Source organism: Phyllostomus hastatus, unplaced genomic scaffold (genome assembly GCF_019186645.2).
Source record: "Phyllostomus hastatus isolate PE091 unplaced genomic scaffold, TTU_PhHast_1.1 phas_scaffold_182, whole genome shotgun sequence".
In the NCBI taxonomy this organism is placed as follows: Eukaryota; Metazoa; Chordata; class Mammalia; order Chiroptera; family Phyllostomidae; genus Phyllostomus; species Phyllostomus hastatus.
The window spans coordinates 6,542,384-6,569,330 of NW_025334013.1; the positions used below are offsets into that span (position 1 = coordinate 6,542,384).

The window sequence follows — 26,947 nt, forward strand, 5'->3', positions numbered from 1 at the left end:
TAAAGGAGAGTAGCTAGCATTTACTAAGCATTTCTCATGTTTAGACATTGACCTCCATACTTCCCATGCCCCCTAACTGCTTAGCATAGCCTAGGGAAGTAGGTACTACCGCAAACCCCCTTTGCAGATGAGAGACCTGAAGCACAGAAAGGTTATGTGAATTGCCCTAAGTCGCCCAGCTAGTAAGTGGCAGAGCCGGGATTTGAACCCAGGTTGTCGGGCTTGTGCTCTGAACCCACATACTCTATCTGAGACGATAGGAACAATTCACAACTTGGGTCACATACAAAACTGCTGGCTGTTATTCCCTTGTTATTGGAATCCGACCAAAAAGATTTGGGAGAAAAAAACGAATCCTGTGCAATGAGGTTCAGGGACACCTGCCACAGGCGAGGGGCACAAGTTTCTTCAATTCCCTTGACCCAAAATGAGAGGGAACAGGACAGTGACAGTGGCCGATGGCTGCTGTGTGCCAGGCGCACTGCATATGCCATCCTCACAACCGGCCCTCGTGGCGAGTCTTATCTCCCTTTTAAAGGGAGACTCAGAGTTGAGGCTTCTGGCCTGCACGCCCCCCCCCCGCCCCCCCTACCCCCCTACCCCCCCCCCACGCCCCCCCCCCACCCCCCGGCCCCCCCCGCCAGTAAGCGACGCACCTACAAATAGACTCAGGTCTGTCTGACTCCAAACTCCATTCTATTAACCACCTGCCCTGCAGGCCCCATAGGGATTTGTGGATTAAAATGATAAGGATCACAAAATCCTCAGGGGATTAAGGAAGTCCTCCACAGTGGACGGTAACACTTGGTCCCACAGTGGACGGGTCTGGTTGCATTTTCCTGATCTAGCAAACAAGGCGGGGGGAGGGGAAGGTTAGAAGGAACAGAGCAATCCAGGTAAAATCGGCATAGAGTTTTAGGGAAAAATAAAAAAAAAAAAGCACCCAGCGACCCATCCAAGGCTAAAAGAAAGCGGATCGCACCACCTCGGGCCTCATCGCCCCACCCGTGACGAGCTGCTGCCGCCCCCAGCAGAGCACAGGGACAGGAGAGGGCAGACACGGAAGTCAGCGGGGCCTTCCAAAGCCTGGCCTCTCTGAGCCACGTTTTCCTCATTGGTAAACGGGAGGTGCGTGTTCTCTGAGAGCTGTTGTGAAGATTGAAGAGGAGGGTGCCGGTGAAACACTGGACTGGACGCGGGGCCTGCCACACAGGAAGTGCTCAGTAAGTGTTTGCTGCGGTCATTAGCAAGGGAAGAAATGAGTGGGAAGGAAGGAAGGAAGAGGGGGGAGTTTGGGGATGTGGGCACAGAAACAGGACAGAAAGCAAGAGAAGGAGCAGGAGGAGGAGGATGAGGGGTGGACGGACGGACAGACGGACAGACGTGCCACCAGCCCAGCTCCCCAGCACCCTTTGCTGGCCCGGCCCAGGCTTCTCCGCCCTGCCACTCGGTCACTACTCATGCATTCCTCCTGCATCCTGCCGCCACATCTGCCAGGCATGGCCCTGGATGCCAGGGAGAACAGCTGTCCCTGGACGTGCCCAGCTGCAAAATGAGGACCCAGAGGTGTTCCAAAAGACACAGGGGCCTCGGAGGGGTGGCCAGAAGGGCAGTGCTGGGAGGAGGTCACCCCACCACTGCAGTCGCCTGCCCCGGGCCTCAGTCTCCGCACTGGCCAATAAGAAGCTGGGAGACGATGTGGCATTTTGTGTCAGGAAGCGCCCGTCCCACGGTGTGTCCATGGCCCGTGGCCCCTGGCTCCTGCATCTCGTCCTGAAAGGCACGGGTGTGACCTTGCCCTCCTGGGTCCCGGGGACCATCCTGCCATTTGACAGGATGACCTTTCCAGTTTTCACGAGCAAATCTCAGATAAACCGGCTCTCGAATCGGAATGTGAGCTCTGTCACAGAATGTTTCCCTTGATCCACTGGGGCTCAGAGGGAGGAAGCCACTCCCCCAGGGGTGAAGCAGGAAGTTAGGCTTACTTGTCTTTTAGACATAAGACACGACCTGGCACCACAGTGCGGGGGGTGGGGGGGGCTCTGAGAGTGGGCACCCAGCAGGGAGGGACCTATCCCAGTAAGGAGCAGTACAGTGGTGCAGATAAATGTGGTACCTTAGACATCAGGCAAATCTCAGTTCAAATTCTTTCCGTCACCAGCTCTTTCTGTAACCCTAACAGAGTCCCTTAAGCTCTCTGACCTTCAAATTCTCCCATCTCTAAAATGGAAATTATAGGGTGGTAAAGAACTTGGGCTATAGACTCAGACCGCCAGGGGTTGAGTCCCCAGTAGCTCCCTGCTGTGTGAGCTGCAGCATCTCACTCTCTGAACCTGTTCCCACCCCCGGACAGAAGGACGATCCGATGAGACCTCACGGGGCTGTTGTGAGTTTAAATGAAGTTGTGCACACACACGGGGACGGGCACTCAGGACACGCGAGCCATTAATTATCATTGATGCTGACGTTAGCGGCGTCCCTCGCTGCCTGAGCGGTGCTCTAACCACCTGGGCACTGGCCATGGGTCCACCAGGCCTCCATTCCCACCCAGAGGCTCCAGCCACGGAGTTCTCTAGCACAGAATGTTCCCCGCCCCGCCCACATGGAACGTGCCGGAATAGGAGCTGGCACTGGGGCAGCCCATCAGAGCTGCCCAGATTCCTAACTGGGAAAATGCCAGGAAAGCTCTTTCTTGCTGTCGCTGCAGAGGTCCAGATGGAACCCGGTGGTCGGGGGTGAAGCTGGCCTGGCTCCTGGCGCCAGTGAGCCAGCCAGGCTGACTGGGGCAGGGCGAGGTGCTGGCCGGCTTGTGCCAGGAAGCAGAGGCCAGAGGGACACCGGGGCAGGGCAGGGCAGGGCAGGGCAAGGTGGGAAGGTGGGGCTGGGATTCCGTGCTGAGTCATGGAAGCGCTCACACGAAGGCAGGTGCACCAGGAGCCTTGGGTACTCCTGGGGAGGGGCTGGGAGTCAGGCCCTCTACACTACACGGCCGCTGAATGCTGGGGCAGCCCCTCGGGCACTCAGAGACCACCACCAGGTGTGAACGAGTGAGTCGTGAACCTCGGCATCGCAGCGGAGCGTCACACCACCTCCAAAGACCCAACTCCGCGGCCAACTCCGTGCCCTTCATCCCTTTGGCCTTGCCTCAAGGGGCGCCTAGGTGTCAGGAGGCCCGCGTCAGCCACTGTCCGTGGTCCTGAAAACCCCTACCCACCAGGACTGCTCAGGGAACCTCTGCCCAGCCTCCCCGGGAGTTCTGACCCAGGCAATGCTCCTTCTTCCCAATCTCTGTGGCTTCTTTTACTGATGCAGAACCAACAGATTTGTGGCTTCGGGCTTAACTATTTACGTAACTAGTTGCATGTTGTTCTGATGTTTCCCAACAGTTCCCTCTGCTACCAGGCATCCCTTTGGAAAACTGGGAATTCTGTCCTCCCGTGGCCTCCTGCCTATTCTAAGCTCATTCCCTCTTCTCATACTGAGAGGCTGTGGCTCAATCTCTAGCCTCACGCCCTCCTGCATCAGGTCAGAAAAAGAAGCCAGGGTGGGCAGGGTGCCGAGACCACAGAGTAAGTTAGAGCAAACGGGGGCCATCCTCCAGGCCCCCTGACGCCCCCTCTACCTCAGTCCCCATCACCCCACACTGCTGCCACCCCCCGCCCCCCGCCGCCGAGGGGAAGGGACCCACAGGCAGCGTTGGTCTCCTTCCAGGGCTCTTTCCGTGGAGAACACAAGAGCCACCATTTATTGCCAGCTCACTCCGTGCCACCCACTGTGCTCCTGCCAAGCGCCTCCCTCCTTGGCGAGGGCGGTCCCTGTGCCCAGGTTCCAGGTAAGGGGGTGAGCCCAGAGACGTGAGGGGGTTTTCCCAAAGCCACACAGCGAATGTGCAACTGAGCCGAGAATAAAACCAGAACTTACGGGACATTTCTGACCCCTGTCCCACAGGCCAGTCCTAACAATAAGACCCTCCGAGCATCTACTTTAAAGCCCTGAGCCTGGAGGTTATCCTGTCTCCCTCACAATGGGACAGCCTCTGGCCAAGGCCACACTGTCCAGATCCTTGACAGGGTCCTGCTCTTCCTTGGCAGCACTCCGGCCCTGCTGCGCGCGAGTCCCCTCGGGGTCTAACCCCTCATTGACTTTCCCTCTCGAAGGCCTCAGCAGTCCTTGGTCTTCTCCAGATGTTGGGGTTAAAGCAATGCCCCTAAAAACCGGGATGACAGATGAGGGGTCCCTCTCGTTGGGAGAGGAGTGTGTGGCAGTGTGAATATTGATGAAGCTGTAATTGGCTGCCTCTTCCAGAGCCAGGGCTCCGGCAGGCCCAGGCACTGGGGCTAATTGTTGCAGGCAATTAATAACTTGGACTGGGTTCGCTCTGGCGCAGGCTGCCTGCTTCCTTGGAGGAGGCAGGCGAGGCTGGGAAAGGAGTACGAGGCCTGGCTGCCTGCAGGATTCTGGGGGAGGCGGGAAGGGAGGGTTGCCATCTGCTCGGCCTCCCCCGGGCCCCGTCTGCAGCACCCCATGCCTGCCCGTCCCATCGCCTTTCCCCCAGACCCCTCTCTCTCTCTCTCTCGTCTCTGGAGTTCTTGTACCCCCTCCTCCTCATCCTCTTTCCCCTTAAACTCTCCCTTGCCTCCCGAATACAGTGCCCGTGAGAACGGGGCTGGGACGAGGAGCGGTGGTGGCTTGGGAACAGCCCAGGACTGAAGCCCGGGAGACCTGGGTCCAACTCAAGCCCTTCCCCTAACTCGCTACGTGACCTTGAGTCAGAAATCCATTCACCACGGACTTGGGCAAGTTCCCTGAGCAAGTCTTCTGCATCTATTATATCACATGAAGTGCAATCAACCCTGAAAGTCAAGGAAACAGGGGCTGATCGTTCTATCTGTCATAATCTCTCCAGCTTTGTATAACTGTAACTATATCGCTCTACATATATCACCATAAATGCATGCCTAATTATCACCTACACATCTCTGCTCCACCTCAGCTGAAATACAGCTGCAGGCGCGGCACAAGCAGAGGTCATTATACTCCCATGTTGCAGTTGGGGAAACTGAGTCTCCGGGAAATTGAAGTGACCTGCCTGGAGGTCACGCCGTTAGTAAAAGACGCACAGAAAAATCAAACTCCGTCTCGTAAATCTAAAGCCCTTCCCAGCACACCTGAGTTCACTTGCTTCCGCTCACTGGCTCCCTGGAGGGGGGTGCAGCACGAGGCTGGGGCCCAGAGCTCCCATGTCGACGTGCAGTGGAGGGGAGAGAGGATCGCTTAGACACGTCATTGCTCTGTTCCCTGACGCTAGGACAACAGAGAAGCTGTCGCAACCTACTGTATTTTAAGAGAAACGCCCCAGCCTTCCCCATATACTCGTCTCCTCGGCTGCTCGACCATCTGGTGGGAGGACTTGATTTGTAGACCGTCCGCCTCACCAGGGCTGGGGCTAGGGAGTGAGAGGTGTTGGGGTCACCACTACATCCTCTCTCGCCCAACAGGTAAGAAGAAACAAAGAAAGAGGAGGGAGGAGCCAGTGTGTACCGAGAGCTTGGTTTGCGCCACGCACCGTGCTAAAGACTATTTTTGCACTGAGATGATCTCGTTGAATAAACTCTTCATAACCGCTGCTATGAGACAGGCGCTGGTACCATCCCCATTTTACAGGTGAGATGACCGGGGCTCAGCAAGGTCATGTCACTTTCTCAAGGTCACGCCGCCGGTCAGGGACGGGGGCAGACGCACGGCTTTGGTGGGAGCGGTGGAATCCACGCTGAGCCCACAGGCCCTGCTTCAGCCACGGTCAGAGAGAAAACAGAAATAGTAATAAAGGGATGGAAGCTAGGGACAGAGCAGCCCTTTATAGCTCAAACCCTCTACAAAAGAAGGCTTTTCAATTAGTTGTGAAGACAGAGTACGGAGGGAAGCTGCCTATTGGCACCGAGAGGCACTTAAATCAGACCTGGGAAAAACTTCGACCAGAAAGCTCTGGAGCGGGGTCTCAGTGGGGATGTAGAATCTTATTGTCTTCCACCTTGGCGCTGGGCAGATCTTTTGGCCACTGGAGTCATCTTTAACACCTGGAGGCAAAGGGGGCTTCGGCAGGGCACCCCCAGGTTGGGCAGGGATCTCCGAGGCCAGCGTTCCCAGGCCGCCCGCAAGCAGGAGTCCTGCCGGCACAGTGGACGTGGAGGGAAGGGAGTCGGAGGTTGCCGCCCCGGGAGAGGAGTCTCCTGACTTTCCACGCCCGCGCCAGCTCCCGCTGCCACCACCAGTTCCACTTTATGGCAGGCATATTTCAAAGGCCCGGTTCTATTTGCATTTTTAAAACCTTGCTGATGGCCTGGGAAAATTGCATTTTTCCAGTGTTCCTGGGTACCGCGCTCCTTCCCTCCTCCCCCACTCCACTGGGCCTCTGCCTGTGCACCCTCCGTCCCCAGGAGGTGCCCCATCAAGGGCAGAGCAAGCCCAGCCTCTGTGGGAGATCATCTGAAGGTCCCAGGAGGCCAGAGAGGGTCCATCTATGGCCAGCTGGGCAGCATGAAGCTGGGGCCCCAATTCACTAAAAATGCTTCCCAGGGGAGTGGGGGGGCATCCCCAGGTGTGAGTGGAGGACGACACTCCCTGTGGCTTTGTCAGACTGAGAAGAGCAGTGCGGGAGCCTTGGAGAACTTTGAGGAGCCTCTTGGAAGCAGCCCTCAAACCAACTGAAAAGAGCAGGCCTTGCCCCCAGCGAACAAAACCCTTTGCTCTCAGCTGGGCTTCGAAATACATTCCGTGTCTCCTTGATCACTCCCTTAAAAACAAATCTTTTTGGCCCTGGCTGGCATAGCTCAGTGGATTGAGCATGGGCTGCTAACCAAAGTGTCGCAGGTTCGATTCCCAGTCAGGGTACATGCCTGGGTTGCATGCCATGACCCCCAGCAACCGCACACTGATGTTTCTTTCTCTCTCTCTCCCTCTCTCTCTCTCTCCCCCCTCCCTTCCCTCTCTAAAAAGAAATAAAATCTTTAAAAAAATCTTCCTGTTTTTCCTGCCCCTCTCCTCCCGTGGCTGCACATTCTCTGCCTTCCCCTGGGGGTATGAAGAGAGGGGACAGGGAGTTTGTGGGGTGGCACTGGGTCTGTGCCTCTGTACTCAGACGTCAGATCTGGCCTCTGATCTCGGGGCAGCAACTCTGCAGCTCCTGGGTGAGGTCTCCCATCTCTCTCTCTCTCTCCACAATCACAGCTCAGGGTGGCACCCTTCATGCCTCGAGCGGCCCCCAGCCCTAATGTTCGCCAGGCCATCTGGAGCTGCCGGAGTCCCCTGACAGACTTGTCCAGCCTGGCAATGGCTCCGCTGATGACCCTGAGCACATGGTGGGGAGTGACTGCTGGGGCAGGGACCCTGGCTGAGGCCATTTGCTTCTGCACAGATGAGCTCTCGGGGCTTCCAGGGTCACACGTGCCACTGTGTCCAGCAGGCAGCCAGCCAGTGGGGTGGCTCACGGGGACTGCGCCCCAGAGAGAGACGGCAGGAGCTCCACGCACACCTCGAGGTGCGAGGTCCCCTGACTCGATGTTTCCTTTTCTGAAAGGAAGGGCTGGGGAAACCAACACGGGCTGAGCGCCTGGCGGTGGGGCTGGGCCTCGGGGTGTCACTGGAGAACTCCCTCCTGTTCTCATTTCCCCCGTAAGCTGGGAACGCCCTGAGGGCAGGTTTTGTGGTTCACCCATCTCTCTGCCCTGTTCCTCCCCAGCACACACCCTCCGGACGTGTGACACACTCCTGGCTTACCCCTCACACAGCAATGGGGTGGCCTCCCTTCTTTCTGGTTTCCCTCCGTCCTGCAGCTGGTGAGAGGGATCTGGTGGCGGGGCCTCTTTAGGGCCCCCCCCTTGGCCCTCCTGAGTAATACCAGTGCCAATGCCCTCGGAGCCCTGAGGGAGAAAAACGGGCCAGGCACTGGCCATGGCTCCCCGGCTGCTTCTCCCATGCTCCTACAGCCAGGGGTATCAGGCCGCCCGTGTGCTACCGCTGGAGAGATGCCGGGTCCCAGGGGCTGGCACGGCTCTGGGCTCTGGTGCCAAAGAGGTGAATGGAGAAGTAGGGAGGAAGGACCGATGCCAGGAGCCTGGACTTGGCAGCTCCCTCCGGAGGAGACCCGGGAATGCCCTCGAATGTCCAGGAGGCTGGTGGCCTGCCAAGGCTGGGTGGACTGGGAGAGGAACCCAGGATGCTCGGGAGAGAAGGGGCAGGTGGCCAGGCCGGGGCCCTTTGCAGAGGCAGGAGCTGCCCCCCAGGGGTCGCTGCACCACTTGCAGCCCCAGCCAGCGGGCAGTGGGAGCCCGGTTGTACCACCACACTGCTCCCGCAGGGGGAGCGGCGGCCACGGTGGCGCCTGGCAGCGGGCTCCGGAGACAGCAGAGTGCGGCGGAGCTCGGGCCCTCTCCGACCACTGATGGAAGGACCGGCAGCACGGAGGCTGGAGGCGCCAGTGGCTGGGGGTGGGGCGCGGCTTCAGAGCCTGCCCTGGACACCCCCACATCCTGTGGTAGAAGCCGGGACCCAAACAAAGGCGGGCGGCGAATAAAAGGCGGCGCGGCGCGGAGTGCTCCAGGTTGCGCGTTGGGGACCAGATTCCGCACCGGGGTGTGCGCTGTGTGTGCGCTTTAGAGCGGAGCGGGAAACCCCAGGTTCCTGCAGCTCCGAAGAGCTTTTCCCTGCGACTCCTGCGAGGGAACAAGTCCACACGGCTAGGTGGCCGCAGTCCCCAGGCCCTCTGGCGCGCCTCCCTCCCGTGCCCACGGCTCAGCCAGCGCAGCTTGGCCAGCCGAGGTGAGTGCAACGGCGGCTGGGAGGCATCTGGGTCTGGGCTGGGGGGATGCATTGCTCGGAGGAGCGGGGCAAGTCCTCCTCACCACCACTACCCCAGCCTCGCAGGGCGGTGTGTGAAGTTCTCCAGCCAGCCCGGGATGCGGGCCTCGGAACCCACCACCCTGGGAAAGCCAGCTGGTGGTGAGCAGAGCGCAGAGCTTGCCTCCCACGGCCAGTCCCCAGCTCCGCACCAACTCCCAGAGGGCCCGAGCAGCCTCGGTCTGCACGGGCCAGTTTGATGCCCAGAAACCGTGAGGCTTCCGACCTCTGGCCCTCTGCTGCTCCCGGCGGGTGGATAACTGGTTCCATAAAAGTTGAGCGTCAGTCTGAACCCGCCCCAGACCCGGCTCTTTTGCCGGGCTAGAGCAGAGGGGAGTGGACAGAAAAAGGTGAATGACCTCGTCTCCCTCCATTCCCCACCTTAGCGCCCTTATGCTGTCAGCGGGACGTTTCCCGAGTGCTGGAGCCCAGTTAACCTGGCTGCAGGTCCAGCTCGGCGCGGAGCTCTGGGGTAGACCGCGCGGGCGATGGAAGCCGACTGCCAGAGGGTCCCGGGCCCTGCGGAAAATGCGAGTGGGGGTGGGGGGCAGGCGGCCGAGCAGGGGTGGCACTGAGGGTCGGGCAGATTTCTGGAGCGAGTGATGCCAAGTCCCATGAGTCAACCCCGCCTCTGGGAGAACTTTTCCAACTCCCCTAGAGGGGAAGGGTGGGGGGAGGGCCCACAGCTGAGCTAAGAGGGCGCGCCTCCTTGGAGGCTTCCTTTCCTGTGCCCCTCTCTCTGCTGTGGGAGCCAACACCAGCTCCCCAAGTCCCCCCTGAAGCTAAGTGCTGACCGCCTCCCTCCGCGGCCTGGGTCAGCACCGCGAACAGTGCCCTGGGCGGTGTGGGACACTCAGCCCCCACGAACCCCACTTGCACGTTCACAGAGATCTACGGACCACCCGCATGGTCCAATCACGCAAATACGCATCCACCCACAGTCCACGCAGTCCACGCAGAGGGGAAGGTCCACACGCACGTGGACCAGCACAGATCCCCCCACAAGCACCAGCTGCCCGAGCAGCATCCTCGCTCCAGGTCCTGCTGTCTCTGGACACCAGATACGCCCCAGACTAGCTCCGGGCACTCACAGGGACACCCAGTGACTCACAGTGCCCGCGGGGCTCCTGGCACACACAACCCCCTCACACACGCACACACACACACACGCACACACACACACACACACACACACACACACGCACACACCATCCTACTCCTTCCAGAAAAGCAGAGGGTGGCAGAGCACACCCTCCCCTCACCCTGGTGCAGACCTGGGCAGCAGCAACCGGGGCATTTGCCAAACGGAGGGGGAGGTTCTGGGGCCCCGTGGAAGCTGCGGACAGGAGCCTGGCCTTGCCGAGTCTGGGTCTAGGCGCGGAGTCCATTTTGCAGAGCTCCCCTTGTTTAGACCTTGCTCCCCCCTCTCTCTCTCTGCATCGTCCCTTGCTCCCCCCTCTCTCTCTCTCTCTGCATCGTCCCTTGCTCGCACTTTCTGCGTCTTTGCTCCCCTGCTCTGTTCGCCTCCCCTGTTTATCTTTTACCTCTCTCTCTCTCACCCTCCCTCCCTCCCTCCCTCCCTCCCTCCCCCCTTTTCCAACCCTCCTTCCCAGCCGCCTTCACTCTCCAACTTTCCTTCAGTCGGGCTGCTCCCGTGTGGGCACAGCGGGCTCTAAGGGGGAGCTGGCTCCATTCTCCTGGCTGATTCTGAGCCTCTGCTTCCCCATTTGGAAGCCTGACACACACACCCCCCCCCCCTTTCCACCCATGGCCTCAGCAGCTTCTGCCCCCTCTCCAGGAATATTTCCAGAGCCAGATGCACCAGAGTCCCCACAGTGTCCTCAGGGGGCCAGAGGGCACGCCTCCAGGATTCCACAGCAAGTGATTCATTCCACTCCCACTTCCCCGGGGATCTGGCTGCTTGACAGCCCTGGTGCCCACGCCCTGGCTTGCCCTTTGCCCCGGCTTGCCCTTTGCCCCCTCTCCTGCTGTTGCCTTAAAACCCAGAAGCCAGGCTGAAGGAGGAAGAGTCCCAGCGTGACGTGGTGGAAGGGGCTCTGGGGTGCTCCCGGGGAGACCTGAGACCTAGTCTCGGCTTGGCCACAGGCCACCTGTGTCCCTGGGTGACTTCCGTTCCCTGAGCCTCGGGCATCCCGTCTGTACAAGAACAGAGCTGGTTGAGGTGACCTTTGGAGTCTCTTACTGGCCCTAGCAATGTGCCACGTTGACTCTCATGAGTCCCCTTAGTAGGTGTGTGTGTGCGGGGGAGGGATTGGTAATTGCGGCTCTAACCCCAGAGGTATGGTACCTTTTCCCTTCCTCAGAGCACCCGCCACCAGTGAAGTCATCCTGTCCCCTGAACGAGGGACGTTCAGATGATTTCCTTTATAGGACCAGAGACGTCAAGTAATTTTCTTGAGGTCACACAGCTGGAATGCAATCTCTGTTGGGGCAGGCTTTGAGTCTACTGTCAGTATGGCCTCTGTATGAACCACGGGTTTTGCTGGTGGATGCTTGGTAAGTGAATGAATGAACGAATGAATGAATGAATGAATGAAGTCTTAAACCTGAGTCTCTTGATCCCCAGAGCCTCAGGATCACGGTTTAAGCCCTTTTCTCTATAGCTTAGACACGTTTCCCTGGTCTCCTCATTTCCGTCCACTCGCCCGGTCGTCCAAAGGCAGGTGAGGTTGTCTGAGACTCTTCCTCCCTTGAGGCCAACTCTGACTGTAAGTGACCACTGAGAAGGGGCTAGTAGCCGAGAGCAGCTTTGGAGGCCCTGCCCGATGGCTAGGGGCTCGGCAGTCAGCCCTGGGTCCCTCAGACTCGAGACTAGGCTGTCCATAGGCTGCCGGCAGGGAGGAGAGGCTGGGAGAGAAGGCGGTCTACCATTTGTCCAGGCAGCCACTTCCCAGGGCCCCATGAGCTGGGCGCTGCAAAAATCACCTTTGCAGGTGAGCAAAGCGAGATGCTGAAGGATGAGGCGGTTTCCCTCGGGGCAGACAGCCAGCCCCCTGGTAGTCATGACATAGCCACCCCAAAAATGGTGGTGGTGGCAGCTGTGGTTGATAATAGCCTTATTGGTGTTGATATTATCACGGGAAGTTCAATGATTGGCCTCTTTGGTTCCCTCCCCCGCTCTTTGAAATTGTTTCCCCTGCTCCCAAATAGGGGGAGACGGAAGGCTGGGGCAGGGAGAAAGGGGTGTCTGGTCGTCGGTCAGTCCCGGCTGCGGGAGAAGGCTTGCCATTTGAAATCTTCCGCTCCCTGCCCGCCCCCCCCACCCCCCCACCCCCCACCCCCGCCCCGGGCGCATCTCTGCCAGAGGAGCAGTGTCAAAGTCTGTCAAAACACCCTTCCTAGCTGGGCTCCCGACACAAAGCCTGGGGAAAATAAATAAAGAGCAGTGTTGGCCCAAAATAGACTCACAAATACGCATGTTTTCCAAAAGTCGCATTTCACGGGCAGATAGTGCGGCTCATGCTCCAGCTGCTTGACAAAGACCAGAGGCCTGGCCGCTTCTGGGCCCAGTCTGGGGAGGGTTGCTGCGCGCTCCTTGCTTGGCCCCCGGAAAGCCAGCCGGCCGCACTCCTGCTCCTCACCGGCCGGAAGGCACGGGGTGGGGGGGACTTCCGTCGCTGCATGCCTGTGCAGAAGTCAGAGCCCCTTGGAAATGGGCACCAGACAAGGCCGGTGGCCTTGGTCCTCTGCCTCCCAGTGGGAGCAGCGGGCTGGTTGTGACACTACTGATGATAATGGCTGCATCTGCTGGATGCCTGAGGTGTGCCGTGTGCTGAACACTTCCGCGCGCTACCTCGCCTAACCTGGCAACCCTCTCTCGGCCTGCGGATGGTCCGCCTTGTTTAATATAGGGCGAGGCCACGGCTCAGAGGGGTCGAGAGGCTTGCCCACGGCCACAGAGCTAGAAGAGGACAAGTTGGGATCAGATCTTGACCCGAGTGAAGCAAGAGCCCTATTTTGCCCACTATTCTGTAGTATTTCTCGTATTTGTTCACTCACTCATGCATTCACTCCATAAATTTTGTGTGTGTGAAGAAAACCATTAACGTGGTGGTTTTCAAGGAACGGAAGTCTCTCTGCCTCCTGGGTCAGAGGTGAAGGGCAGCGCTGTCACCTGAGTGTAGCTCTGGCCATCTCCCTTTGGCCCGAGGTGGGTACTCAAGGCATCTGAGCCAGCGCCGGCGCTGAGAGCCTCCCCTCTGCATCTGGGGCTCTGTCCGCACTTGGAGAGCTGGGAACCTGTTTGCCTGGGGGGTGGACTCAGGCAGGCGTCCCACTGTGAGGCTTGGGCCAGGACAGATCAGCTAACTCCCTAAGAGGTCAGGGCCACACGAGGCCTCTGCAGCCGGGGAAGGGATTTCGGAGAGGGCAGGTGAGTTGCCCGGCAGCACGCAGCACGTTGGTTGAATCTCAGAAGCACAGGCTGGCATGCCGTGTAGCCAGGCCAGCTTCCCTGAGTGTGTGAGGAGCGTGGAAACAGCTCCAGTGAGGGGGGGTGAACCACTGCAGGCAGTTAACCTAACACTCCCCTCCCAGGCACAGAGGGGAGGCACAGCCGGCCTCCCCTGCCCAGGTCACCTCCTCTGTGACCCCCAGCATCAAGCCTGACCCTGCTGACCGGCCTCAGGTCCTCACCTCTTCTTCATCATGAGCAACACTGACAAATACAGGACACTTGCCATGTGCTGGGCGCTGTGCTGAATGCTTTATATGTATTAATGGATGTACAGTCCAAAGTATTCTTTAAAAAAAAAGATTTTATTTCTTTATTTTTAGAGAGAGGGAGAGGAAGGAAAAAAGAAGAGAGAAACATCAATCAATTGCCTCTCACATGCCCGCAGCTGGGGACCTGGCCCACAACCCAGGCATGTGCCTGACTGGGAATCGAACCTGCCTGCTTTCGGTTCGCAGGCCAGCACACAAGGCGCTGAGCCACACCAGCCAGGGCCCGAAGTGGTCTTATTCCACTCCACAATTGAAGGACCTGAGGCTGGAGAGGTAGACTCGCCTGCCTAAGGTCGCACAGCGAGTAGAGGCGGGTGGGGCCGTGCGGAGCCCCCGAGAGCAGGTCTACTCTGGGGACAAAGGAGGAGGTTTAGAAGCAAAGCCAAGGGAAGGAGGAGCTGAGGGACAGCAGCAGGCTATTTATATTACACCTCCGGTCCTCGTCACGCTCGCTGGCGTTTGTGCAGGCAGAAGCTGTGTCTCTGCCAAAACCTGGAAGGCGGGAGCCCTGTGCAGGGTCCTGGGGCCAGCCCCAGGGGGACGTAGGGTCTGGGTGTCTCTCCCTGAACTCGGGAGGGACCGCACTAGGCACACAAAACCCCGGCTGTGCCTTTGGCTCTGTCATCTGCTTCCTCCCTTTGTTCTTCCCTCCGAGGGAACCAGAGTGGGCACCTGGACACTTTGGAAAGCGCCATTGGGTGGCAGATTAGGGTCTTGCTGTATGCAGTGAGCTCGGCCATCGGGAACGAGGAGGTGGTGGGGACAGTGGGAAGGATCAACTTGGATTTAGATGCCTGCGGGACCCACGCAGGTCTCTTCGGGGTGGGGGGTGGGGGCGCTCTTTGGAACAGGGAGTGATGTCCCGGGAGACGGTATCCAGAGGCTTACAAAGCCTTCTCCGTCACCCGCCATCCCAAGTGTCTGCCTGAGCAGCCCCACTACGCGCCAGGCACTAGACACGCAGAAGTGAGACAGCCTCTGTCTGGGTCCTTGTGGAGCCCAGCAGAGCCTCCCATCCCTGCCCCGGTACCTCCTGGCCCAGTGCAGGCGAGAGATGATGAGAGATGGCCCACCCAGGCCCCCCACCAGAAGTAGATGAGGGACTCTTGTGTCCCCTCAGACTCAGACGACATGAGCCAGGCACTTGGTCATTCCAGGGTCAGGAAATAAGCTTCCCATGGGTGGGGCCTGCAGTGCACCCAGGGGTTCTCCCCAGCTTGGTGTTCTGGTGGGAGAGGGGTGCAGTAGGGAAGAGTCATTCCCGCCCAGCCATCTGCCCGAAGCATCCGGCACACACCCTGGCGCCCGGGCGACGCACCCTTTGCCAAACCATGTTCACAAAGGGGACGTGGCTGCCAGCTTGAAGCCCCTCCTGTCACAAAGGACAGCGTGCTGCTGTCCTTGTCCCCGGGGAAGGCAGCGCAAAGGGCCTGGGCCTGGGGCCGCTGTGGCTAACCGGCGTTCCCGCGATGTTTGGGGAGAGAGACACGTGTACTTTCCCCTCCCGTGCTGGCCTTGGCACTGTCCTGTCCTGGGGAAGAGCTCACGCTCTTCGCTGTGAAGTTCTGCAGGGAGACCTCCCGAAGATCGTGGTGATTATAATAACGACCAGCCTGTTTTGAATGTTTACTACCTGCCAAGCGCCGGGCCTAGAGCTTTGTAGATATTATCCTTCCATCCTAATCCCGGTCCTATTAGAGAGTCACCATTATTATTTCATCTTAAGGATGAGAAAGGAGAAGAGGGAGACTGGGCAGCTCGCTGGCGAGCGATGGAAATAGGACGCAAGCCCCGCAGGCCAGCTGGCCCCGGGTGCTGTGACCACACCCACCGTGAGACAGTCGGAGCTCTCGCTTTGACCTGTGTATGGACTTGATTTGGGTCTTTAAAGATGATCACGATGGAAACCAAAATACCTTTTGGATCCGTCAGCAATCTGGGCGATGTGTACCCAGGGACTCGAGCTGCATCCCGGTCGACAGGGTGACGTGAATTGACCATTTGCCTCTTGAGCACCGAGCAACCGAGCAGGTCCCTTTTCAGATGTCCAGATGTGGCAACATCTGGCAGACTGGCAGGACCTTTCCGGCGGTCACCCAGATGTTTCCCTTCCCATCCCATGTAGACACAGCTGGGACGTGCCTCTCCCCAGACATGCCTGTACGTAACAAATCCCCGGTCGGACATATCTGCTGGTCTTAAAGCATCCCCGTGTGACTTCACACAGGCAGGATGTCGCCTTCGGTTCCTCTCTGCCACCTGGGCCTGAGGACCATTAGGCTAAGCTGGAGGACAAGGGGGTTGGGGAAAGGAGCAGACCCCTCCTTCCCTGCCTCCGCCCAGCAAGCTGGGACCAAGGCAGCCACAGCACATTCCCTGCGAGCATGTATGACCCCCTGCCCCCTGTCCTCCAGAGGCCTTGGGCAGACAGTCCCAGAGTAACAGAGCCAGGAACGGGTGGTAAAAAGGGACACGTCGGCCAAGAGGCAGTCCCGGGCATTGATGGGCGTGAGACTAGATCTGGGGCGAGCAGGTTCACGAAACCTCCAGGAGGAAAGGAGTTCAAGACAGGGCAGAACTCAGTTACGAGTTAACGTAACTCGTTAATGAAGGTTTGACAGAAAGTCCTTATTTTATATAGCAAGCACCAACTAGTGAATGAGTTAAGGCTAGGAATGAATGACTCGGTGAATGAATGAATGGGTAAGTGTAAGAATTGGTGAATGGGGCTGATGTACCTTGATGGCCAAGGCCTTGATTGGGTGGGGCCTGACCTGACTCTAAGTACCGACAAAGGGAAGGGTCCTGTTCATGTCCCCAGGAGCCTTCAGCTCAGCTCAGGGGTCAGGGAGAAATGGACTGAATCCCTGAACCTTACCTTCTCGCTGCACACCCCACTGCACCCCATTCTGCAGGATGTCTGGTCACGGGGCTCTTCTGGCTGCTAGCCGGGGCAGGGCTGGAGCCCACGTGGCTGCAAGGCTGATGGAGACTACAGCCTCCCCGCCCTGAGAAACCGGAAACCCTCTTCTCTGTCTGGGCTGCTCCCGTAGCCCTAGGTCACCCCTTGCCACACTTCCGTGTCTGGCCCCTTGGGAGCTCCAAATGGCAGAACTGGGAGATACCTGAAAGTTCATTGAATCCAGCTCTCCCATTGGACAGAAAGGCAAACTGAGGCCCAGGGAGAAGGAAAGACTCGCAAATAGAAGACAGAGCCCCGTTATGGTAGAAGGATTAAAGAGGTTCTCACTAGACTCAAAATAACATTACACCACTGAGCAGGGGCGGGTGGGGCAGGAGGGGCCCGGGATTCCTGGGCCCAGGCAGCTTTCTTGGGCCTCTCCTGGCCTCCGGGGCCAGAGACAGCAGTTCTTAGTTCCTGGGGTCCTGCATCGCCCCGGGATTCTTCGGGAAAGGCAGCCGAGCTGCAGAGAGGGACTCGGGGATCTGCTCACGGTCCCCAGGGTCTCTACTGTGGCTGCCCCGCTCCCACCCTCACCCCTGTTTCCACAGGCGCCTGCGCTGTCACGGAGGGTGGGCCGGGGCCGAGGGCCAGTCTTAGACCCCCACCCTGGCAGGGCCCTCTGGAGACCCCTGTCCCCCTCCTCCCATCATTCACACCCGAGCTGTCCCACAACAGTGGGCCCGCAAGCCCTCTGGAGCCACGGGGCAGGCACGGCAGGTGCGTTCCTGCCTGGACACCCAGGATGCTGACGTCAGGTGTCAGTTCCTGGTGGTTCTTCTCTCCTCCCTTCCCCGGAACCTGCCCTGTCTCCGGGGCAGACAGGGAGTGAGTGTGTGTGTGTGTGTATGCACACTCCTGTGCGTGCCAGCAGGGTTTGGGAGAGCTGGCTCTAGAACTCTGGGAATTTTCAAACATGCAAGATTCAAATGAAATCTCACTTTATTCGAGTGAGAAGAGTGCGGAGCTTATCAGAAATTGGGTTCAAAGAAGTCCCTTTACTTTTCTTAGCTACAATGTTCCCCAATCCCCCGGGATGTGGGGGTCAAGGGCAGGGAGAGAAGCGGCCCCGTCCTGGGGACACGAGGGCCTGAGCGCCTCCAGCACCTCCTTGCTGTGCTGCTTCCCATGGGGCTGGCTGTGCTGGCCCCCCGCAAGCCCAGGTGGCACCTGAGTTCTCAGAGGGGGACATTTGCCCTAAGTCTTCCCAAAATCTCTCCAGGCAGTGAGGCTAAGGGTACAGTCCCTTCCCAAACTGCCACCCCAGACCTGTGGTGGTGGCCCCTCAGGGGGGCATGAGCACTTTACATTCTATGCCTGTCTATCTTTTCCCTTCCGGGTTACCCCCAGCTTCTCCTCCGCACTGGGGCCCGGGAGAGTCCCTCTGCATCCCCGGACCCATAGAGGTGGTCTGGGTGTGCTGCCGGGAGGGGAGGGATCGTGGTCTCTGAGCTTTCCCCTGAGCGAAGACCTGGCAGGGGCTGCCTCTGCACCCCAGCCAGGCTGACGGTCTCCAGCACACACTATTCAGCGGTTCCTGACCCTTGGAGTGACGATACAGCAGGACCCACCCGTGGGTCCCGCCTCATTACACAGTAGCTTCTAATGAGGGGTGAGGGGGAGCCCACTTTAGAGAGCATCTCTCCCCCCAAACCCCCCAGATGGAGGACCACTCATCCAGAGATGTGAAGTGACTTGCTCCGGGTCACACAGCAGGCTGGTGGCAGGGCAGGTCCCTGTGCTCGGCCTCCAGGGGCCACTCGTGCTGCCCCAGCCACCATCCCCTGCTTCCGCCCCCTCCCTTGCCCCTGAGCTCCAGCTCCCAGGAAGAGCAGGCTGGAACTTCACTGCAGAGGCGCCAGGGGGATTGTTTTACATATTCGTTAATCGGGTCTCAGAGAGAGAGGAGGGCCCTGAGCTCATCAACCAGGAAGGAATCCAATTTGGCTTTTATGGCCATGGTTATTGGTCTTATTTTGCGGCGATCTTTTTATTTTTTTATTAACGCAGTGATCCGGGGGCTGGGGAGCTGACTGGCTGCCGGGCCCCGGGGGTCCTCTGGGCTCGCAGGGACCCTCGGTCAGGTCAGCAGCCGGGACTTGGGAGCGACCCGGTTGAGGGGCAGGGGATGGGAGAGGGCGGCCCCGACGGGCTGGCCAAGGCCTGCAGTGTGTTTGAGGAGCTGGCTGTCTTTCACAGAGTCTGTAAGTGCCGCTGGTTTTATTAAGCTTTTATTGCCTTTTCCTCCGAGATGCCAGGCTGCTTGGCAGGTGCCAGGAGCCGGGCCTGGCAGGTGGGGGCTGTGCAGCCTGAGCTGTGCGGGCGGGAAGGGGTGGGGAGGGAGGGCAAGAGCGGGTCAGCTGGGTGGAATTCCTCTGATCACGGTGGCTAAAGAGGAGGGGGCTGTGACTCCAGCTGCAGAGGCTCAGACCCCAGCCCAGCTCCTGCAGGCCGCCTTGGAGAGCTGAAGCTGGAACAGAGGCGACATTCAGGAGAGTGCCCAGAGCCCCGTGGGCCACAGCAGGGCTCACTGGGTGGGCAGCTTCCCTCCCAAGCCCCTCGCGTGGGCCCGGCGGGTAGTGAGCCCTTTGCCTTCCGTTTCCTTTCCCTGCCTGGCCCCACGAGGACCAGCTGGTTGGCAGAGCTGGGTGGCCTGTTCGTATGTCTACCACCCGTCCTCCCCCGAGAACATAAAGTTCTGTTCCTGGCCTAATTATCATCATGGCTTCCTCCCTGTGGCTGGAGGAAGAAGCGCTTCAAGGAGCGAGCCCTGGATTCAGATTAGGGATGCTGAGGCCATCCCCAGCACCAGGAGGCAGCCAGTGTGAGCGAGCCCCCGTGTGGCGGAGGTCAAAGGCTCCACCATCGCCCCCTGCAGGAGGCCCCTGGGAACTGCGGGCAGCGGTCCTGGGCCACCTGCAACAGAGTCACCTGGGGAGATGGTGTAAATACAGATTCCTCCCCCCACCCCCGTCTGATTGGCTGGATCTGGCGTCTGGCCCAGGAGTTTGCATTTGAATAAGTGCGCAGGTGAGGGCCCCACATTCGAGCCTGAGGGCCGATGGGGTAGAGAGTGAATGAGTCGGCACAGCTGCCCTGCGCACCTGCCGTGAGCCGGGGCCTCTTCCCAGCTGCGTCGCTCACAGAGATCACACTGGCTGCTGTGACTCAGCAGGTGGGGTACCCCCGTCCCTGTTTGACAGACGAGGAAACCGAGACTTGCCCGCCGCTCCCAGCTAGTGGCAGAGCCAGGGTTTGAACCCAGGTCAGTCTGACTGCAGAGCCCACGTTAGCTCCCTCCTCCCCCCGGAAACCAGGCGCTGGTGCTCTCGGTCCCTGCTGCCCTCTGAGTGTTGAGGGACCCGTGTTCTGCTGCACTGAGCCCACCAGCCAGAGAACGCACGGAACAGGGGACGGTGAGAGTGGCTGTTGTGGCCATTAATGCCGGTTCCTCCGGTGCCGGCTGGGCCGGTCCCCCGGTGATACATTGACGGGAGCAAAGCTCGTTCGCCTGATATATATGGAGCTGTTGGGCTTACGAGTCAGTGCCCACAGCTTTCTCACCAGCTGTCAGCCCGGGGCCGCCAGCTGTCCTTCAAACGCTCCATCCCCGCAGCCTGCCCTCCTCGGAGAAATGAGGGTCCTGGGCAGGACCACCGCAGAGCCCCTGCGCGACTCACCGCCCCCCCCCCCCCGCCCGGGCTCCCAATAAATAAGCCCAGATTTTCTTTGGGGGCTGGGAGGAGCGTCCCTCTGAATTTCCTGCCCTCTTCTGGCAAATTTAGGCCGCGAGAATAGTACGTGTTCCTCGAGGAGGCTTCAGGTCCGATGGGAGGAGGCGCAGGGGAGGAAGGATCTTCTTGCTGCGGGAAGGGCTCAAACCGGCTCTGACCCTCCCCTGGCCACGCCCCTTCCTCTCCAGGATTCTGTTGCCGTTTTCTTTGGAGAGTCTGGGTAGGACTTAGGGCCTCTTTAGAATACAACCCTAGGAGGGCCCTAGGACCCAGCGGCCAGGAAGGGGCTCCCCGCTTCACCCCCACTTTCCTCCAGGGTGCTTTAGGCCCCATTGTATCAGCCAGAGTTCTCTACAGAAACGCAACCAATAGGATGTAGAAAGGGGTGGGTGAGTGGGTGGATGGACAGACAGACGGATGACAGGAACTGGTTCACGTGATTGTGGAGGCCGAGGCGTCCACGTTCTGCGGGTGGCCCTTCGGGGACCCAGGAGAGTCGAGGGCGTAGTTACAGTCCACGCCCAAAGGCCTGTCCACCAGGAGAGTGGACGCCGTAAGCTGCAGTGGGGAAGCCAGCGAGGGCCCAGGCAAAGGCCAGCTTCCCCGCTCCCAGCCTCAGCAGGAGGAGTTCCCTCTCACTCAGCCTGTTCATTCCATCCGGGTCTTTGATTGGCAGGAGGAGGCGCACCCACGTTAGGGAGGAAAAGCCACTTCGCTCGTCTGCACACCCACGGCCGCGTTTGGTCAGGTGTCTGGGCACCCCTGACGCGGTCAGGCTGACCTGTCAAGTGAGCCATCACAGCCACGCCCCCGGGGAGGGAGGGCCAGGCCTCTGCAACTGGCAGAGACCCCCTTCGCCTCACGCCCCGAGCTGTCAACTGCTCAAAGCAGAGCCGCCCACCTGCGCGATTTAGGGTCTGATGGGGCTGGCGCGGGCGTGCTGAGGAGCAGTGGGCTTCTTCAGTGAGGACGGACAGCCGACATCTCAGCTCTCGGGGGACTCAAGGGCTAATCTGGACGGCAAAGGGGCGTGGCCTTTAGCCTCGGCGGGGAAGGTTAGGGGCCTGAGGTTCAAATGCTCGTTCCACCCCTATTTGCTGTGTGACCGCAAGGGAGTCACTTAACGTCTCTGGTTGTTTATTCCTCTGTAAAATGAGGGTGCTCGTAGCGCTCCCTTGCAGGAGCCCTATGTGAGGATGAGAGAGGGCGGGTGGAGTGCTTGCACATGGTGGACACGCAGCTCATTGGTACGTTAGGATTTTCTCAAAAGATGTCCGAGTGTCTGCATCGAGCTAATTGAACTTATGCCTGCACCCCATTGGTGCGAATTTGCCCCAACTTTGCCTCCATGTCTCCGCTGCTCTGCAGCCTCCTGCCCTGAGACGGAGTGCCCAGGTCTCTGAGAAGAAGCGGGGGTCCTGGAGGGGGGGCACGTAGCCTCGGCCCCTGGGTGGTGGCAGACCCTAGGAAGATGGGGACCAGGACTCAGGATGGTGACACCTTGGAAGGACAGAGCCCTCCTCAGCCCGTTCCTGCCTTCTCCACCTCGGACGAGCTGCACTCCCCAAAGGGGCAGGGGGGACCCCCCACTGGGAAGTAGAGCAGGGCACAGTGCCCCCACTTTAGCATATTTGGGGTAAACGGAGCTCTTCAACTAAAAATACCGCGTTGTGAACTTCTGCCCGACCCAGCCCAGGGGTCCGAGAACCAAAGACCCCGAGATATTTCCCAGGAGCAGAGCTGGATGGGGGGGGGGGGGCGGACAAAAAGCCTCGAGACTGGGAGAAAAAGCTGATTAGCTCCTAATTGCCATTCAATCGTATATGCATCTACGGTACATATTTTAAGTCGAATCTGCATGTCTAATGTGATTTTTTGATTGCACGTTAACAGTCTGGCTGGGGTGGGGCCACGGAGAAGGAGGGAAGCTGTCAGCGGGGCTGCAGGCGGGCCATGGGCTGGGGCCGCATCCCTGGGGGGGCCGCTCCGGAGAGAACCGGGCCAGGTGGGAAGCTGGGGGTGGCCCGAGGCCATGCTGCGGCTCCCAAAGCCCCACGGGGTCCAGATGGGGACGGCCATCTGGCTTGCGACTTGAAGGATACCTTCTTCCCCAGACCTTGAAAGCAGCTTCCCTGGGGGTGGCGAGCACGCAGCACAATCTACAGATGATGTTGTTATAGCATTGCACACCCGGAGCCTGTGATTTTATTTACCACCATCGCCCCAATGCATTCAATGGAAATTTTAAAAAGGAATAAAGTAGCTTTCCTATTGGGGCTCTTTAGGTCCACATGCCATCTTCTCTGGGTCCGGCTGTTCCCTGGGGCTGCCACCAACGCCTCCCGGGATCTGGCGATGGAGCAGATCCAACACTCCTCTGAGCCGAGCGTCCTGGCTCTGACACTGACATACGACCTCGGGCAGGTCCCCTCTCCTTGCAAAGCTCAGCGTCCCCGTCCATGAGACGAAGGAGTGGGGCCGGATGTGCCCCGATGTCTCCTCTGGGTCCGATGGGCCGGGGTCTGCTTCCTCCCTCCATCAGGGGAATGGGAGACACCACACTCACTCCCCCGCCGGCCGGGCAGGCGTCTGCCGACGGTGTCCCCCGCCCCGCCCCGCCAGGTGCTTCTGCTTTCTCACCAGGATCCTTCCTGCCCCCGCCTGAACCGACTCAGCGTGTTGTCTCTCCTCCCAGGTCTATTCCAGGAACTCCTCGAAGAGTTGAAGGCTGTTAGCAAACTCTCTTCCACACACATACTCACTGTTCTATCTTTAAATAACATGTATTTCTATCGTAAAAGTAAGACTGTACCTGGTCATGGCAGAAAGTTGGAAACAGACACGTATAAAAGAGGAAATAAAAACCATCTACAACCTTCCCAGAGAGAACCACTGTTAATGGGTTTTTTTAAATACCTGCGTATGTGGATTTACACAGGCATTAGTTTAGTCTTCTAAACTGGATTTAGTTTAGTCTTTCTGTTATAAAATTGGGATTATGCTACAAATGTGGCTTTCGGGTTGCGCAAGCCTGGCCTTTGAAACCAGGCCAGGTTCTTCCTTCCGAGGTGTCCCAGGGCCTGCTTTTCCCAAGACGAAGGGCCCTTGTTCTGTGGATGTCTCCACCTTGGCGCGTGGGCCCCTGGGAGGCCCAGAGTTTAACTGCGACCACCTCTGAGTGCATGTGTGTGACAGAGGCAAGGGGACAGACAGCAGATCACACCTGTCGGTCACTGAGCAGGAGCCTACACCGAGGGACAGGAGATCACACTGCGTGATCACAATCCCTCGCGACCAGTCCTACTTTAGGCTCTTTGTCTGAGCCAATGCCAGGAACCGAAGGAGCCACCCCTGGCATCCTTCCAGACAGCAGCTGGAACTCCTCGCTAAGCTAATCAATTCCCGTCATTTGAGAAAGGAAAACAAATTTGAGATTCGCAGCCCATCCTGTGGAGGGACCTGAGGAGGTGGTTGTGGCTTCAGAGCCGGACCCCCCTCCAGCCGGGCCTTCGTTGTGTGGGTGGGGTCTCTCGGGTGGGGGATGCCCATCCCCCTTGGTCTGCAGACTGGGGCTCCTTGGAGATTCTGGGAGCATCACTGCTGGAGGGACCTGGGCCTTTACCCAGAAGGGAAGGCAGGGCCCCAAGAGGGGATGGGCCCTGTCTAAGGCCACACAGAAAGTTGGTGGCTGACCTAGGTCTGGAGCCATGTGGCTTGGCCACCGATCTGGTGTGATTACCACGCGGCAGCTTTTCTTTCAGGAGCGGACGGAGAAGGTGGGCGTTCGGGTGGGAAGAGGCGTGTGGAATGAGAAGCAAAGAACTTAAGTCCATTTCATACCCTTCAGGATCCGTCCCACCTGGCAGAAAAACCATACTCTGCCATCTGCTTATGTTGAATGGCGCCTCACCATCCTCTGGGGGGGGGGGGGGGAGTGCTACTTAATACATAAGCCAGAGTCTTCAGAGTTGCCATTTCCTTCCTTCATTCAGCGAACCCCTGATGAGCACCAGTCTTAGCCCATGGGAGCCCAGCAGGGAACGTAACAGCCAAGTCCCCGCCCCCTCGGAGTTCATGTCCACCCGGCTAGGGCGCTCTCACAGGAAGGCAGAATGGCTGTGCCCAATTATCTGGTCATTTAAATGCAGCAAAGGCTGCTCCCGGGGCACGGAGTCACGCGTGTCAGACAGGGCTCCATGGCATCGGTGTGGTTACTGCTGCTACATAAGCAGCCGTCCTGACACTTCCTGATGCAGGACAGCCAGAGCACATCACGCTCGTGGACTCTGTGGGCGAGGACGGAGCAGGGACCTGTGGCTGAGCTCTGCCCCACGGTATGGGGGCCTCCCCTGAGAGGACCTGCAGCCTGGGGGTTACTCCATGACTGGGGCCTGGAATCACACCTGGAGGCGTCTTCACTCACCTGTCCGGTGGTGGGTGCTGGCTGTCAGCTGGGTTGACCGCGGCAGCTCCTACCTGTGGTCTCTACATAGGCTGGTTGGGCCTTCCTGCCAGCACGGCAGCTGGGCTCCAAAGAAACAACGCCCCAAGAGAGCGTGGTAGAAGCCCTACAATCACAGAGCACCGCTTCCGCCGTGGCTTGCCCAGATTCAAGAGCGGGGAATCCGCGTGAGCGGGGAGGGGGTTGGTATTGTTGAGGCCACCTTTGGCCAATACAAGGAGCCATGTGGGTTTTTAGGAGTCACAGCCTTCAGGGAGCTGTCATGTCCCGAGCGTGTGTAGCTAGTGGGCACTGTGGTCGGCCTGCTGTGTACACCTTCCTTCCGACGCCTCTGTGGTGACTCCCATTTGCCCCATGTTGCAGATGGGAAGGGTGAGGCTCAGAAAGGCGGCACTGCCTGCCCTATGGCATGCAGCTGGGATTTGCACCCAAGTCTGTCTGCCCCCAAAGCTCTTAACGCTGACTGCTACACTGCCTCTCCTCTTCACCCCTCAGTGATCGTTACCGCCCCTAAGTGTGATGAGACGCTTAGACAAGCAGCTGGGGAGTGGAGTGTTCAGATCTGGGAAGGCTTCTTGGCAGAGGTGGCATTGAGGAAGGCCTTTAAAGGTGCTTTAGATTTGGACACCTGGGGAAGGGAGTGGCGTTCCTAGTGGAGTGAATGGAGGAGCCCCCAAATCACCAAGGGGTGCTGCTGTAACTGACCCAGAATCCTGGCCTTTGACCCTGTAACACGCCAACACGTTGTAAACTGTTCCACCCTAAAAGGCAGGCTGAGACTTGGGGCTGGGGTGGATGGACTTAATCCCCAGAAAAAAATGCCAAAGTGGCCCCCATCCCTCTCCACCATATTGCCATCGGCTTCCTTTGCAGGCTGGGAATGGGGCCCAGACTCCCATGGGCCCCCACCCCCCACGTCCACACGCAGCTTTGGTTTTGCTCTTTGGAGATGGAGTGAGTCGGAGCCACCTCCGGCTCACACTCGGGAGTCTCTGCTAATACAAATCAGCCTCTGCGCGGTTCGTTATCTCGTCATCGGGCTCGCTTGAGGGCACTGCAAAGGGTAAAGTTTAATTATTTCATTGATAGGAATCGTGCATATTACAGGAGCCTGCCTGCCTCTTCCAGGCCCCTCTCCCTTTAAAGTCTCCTGCTGCGCCCTCTTCCTCCCCCGCCCACCGCCACACCCCCTCGCTCACTCAGATCGTCCCTTTCTTTGTTTCCCCATTTGGGTGTCTGTCTGCCCCACCGAATTCCCCTCTCGTCTCTGCCCCTGATCTCTCCCCTGTCCTGCCTCTTTGTCTCTGTTTCCCTCCTTCCCCTCACCCTCTCTTCCTCACTTTCCCTGGGCTAACGGCAGCCCCCTCTCTTCCCGGACAGACTGTCTAATTGAAATGGAGCACTCTAGAGAATGTTAATAGGAAAGGCAGCATTAATTAGCCAGCTCTGGCATAATTAGCTTCCTTCTCTCACTGCCTGGCATCTAACTGGATAATGAGTCTCTCTCCGTCCAAACGGAGGGCAGGCAGGCAGGACAAGGGGGACAGGCCATGCCCGGGGATGCCAGAAGGCCTCCTGCCTTCAGGGCACCCTGCTGGAGCCCTCAGGCTGCCCAGCCCTGCCCTTTCCTGCTGGGCCCCCCTGCTGCTTGTTCCCAAGTCTCGGGGAGACGGATGCCGGGCCCCTGCCCATGCCCAAAGGTTTGACGTTGCCGGAGCTGCATGTTAAGTGGTCTGAGCCTGACAAACAGTGGCCGCAGCTGCAGCGTCCCACAGAAGGGGCGTGGAGGTACCGAGAGTTCTTGACGAGGAGAACCTGCATCTAGCCCTGGCGCAGCTGCACGGGCAATGGCTGAGCCCATTACAGTCCCCAAAGGGGAGCAAAAGAAATCTGTGTGTGTGACAGAAAATAACTCCTGCACTGCACAGGCTGCAGAGCACTACCACCCTCGGCCTTCCCCACAATCGTGTGAGGCAGGAACGGCCACCTCTGTTCCACAGACAAAGACCCTGAGGTTCAGACAGGTTCGCTGTTGTGCCAACGTTCCCATGATCCGGACCAAAACGGAGGTCCTTCGTGTCCCAAAGATCATGTTCTTTCCCTTCTACCTTGATACTTCTAGAAGTTACTTTACAGTTGCTCATCAAA

General features: G+C 58.9%; 1 protein-coding gene across 1 annotated transcript in view; it reads left to right on the top strand.

Moving 5' to 3' along the window:
- Window positions 1-8,618: 8,618 nt before the first annotated feature.
- DISP3 (dispatched RND transporter family member 3) overlaps window positions 8,619-26,947 on the top strand; it is a 44,131-nt gene continuing 25,802 nt past the window's right edge. Inside the window, exon 1 of the mRNA XM_045858451.1 lies at window positions 8,619-8,817. The gene's annotated coding sequence lies outside the window, so the exon portion shown is untranslated. The remainder of the gene's footprint in view (window positions 8,818-26,947) is intronic.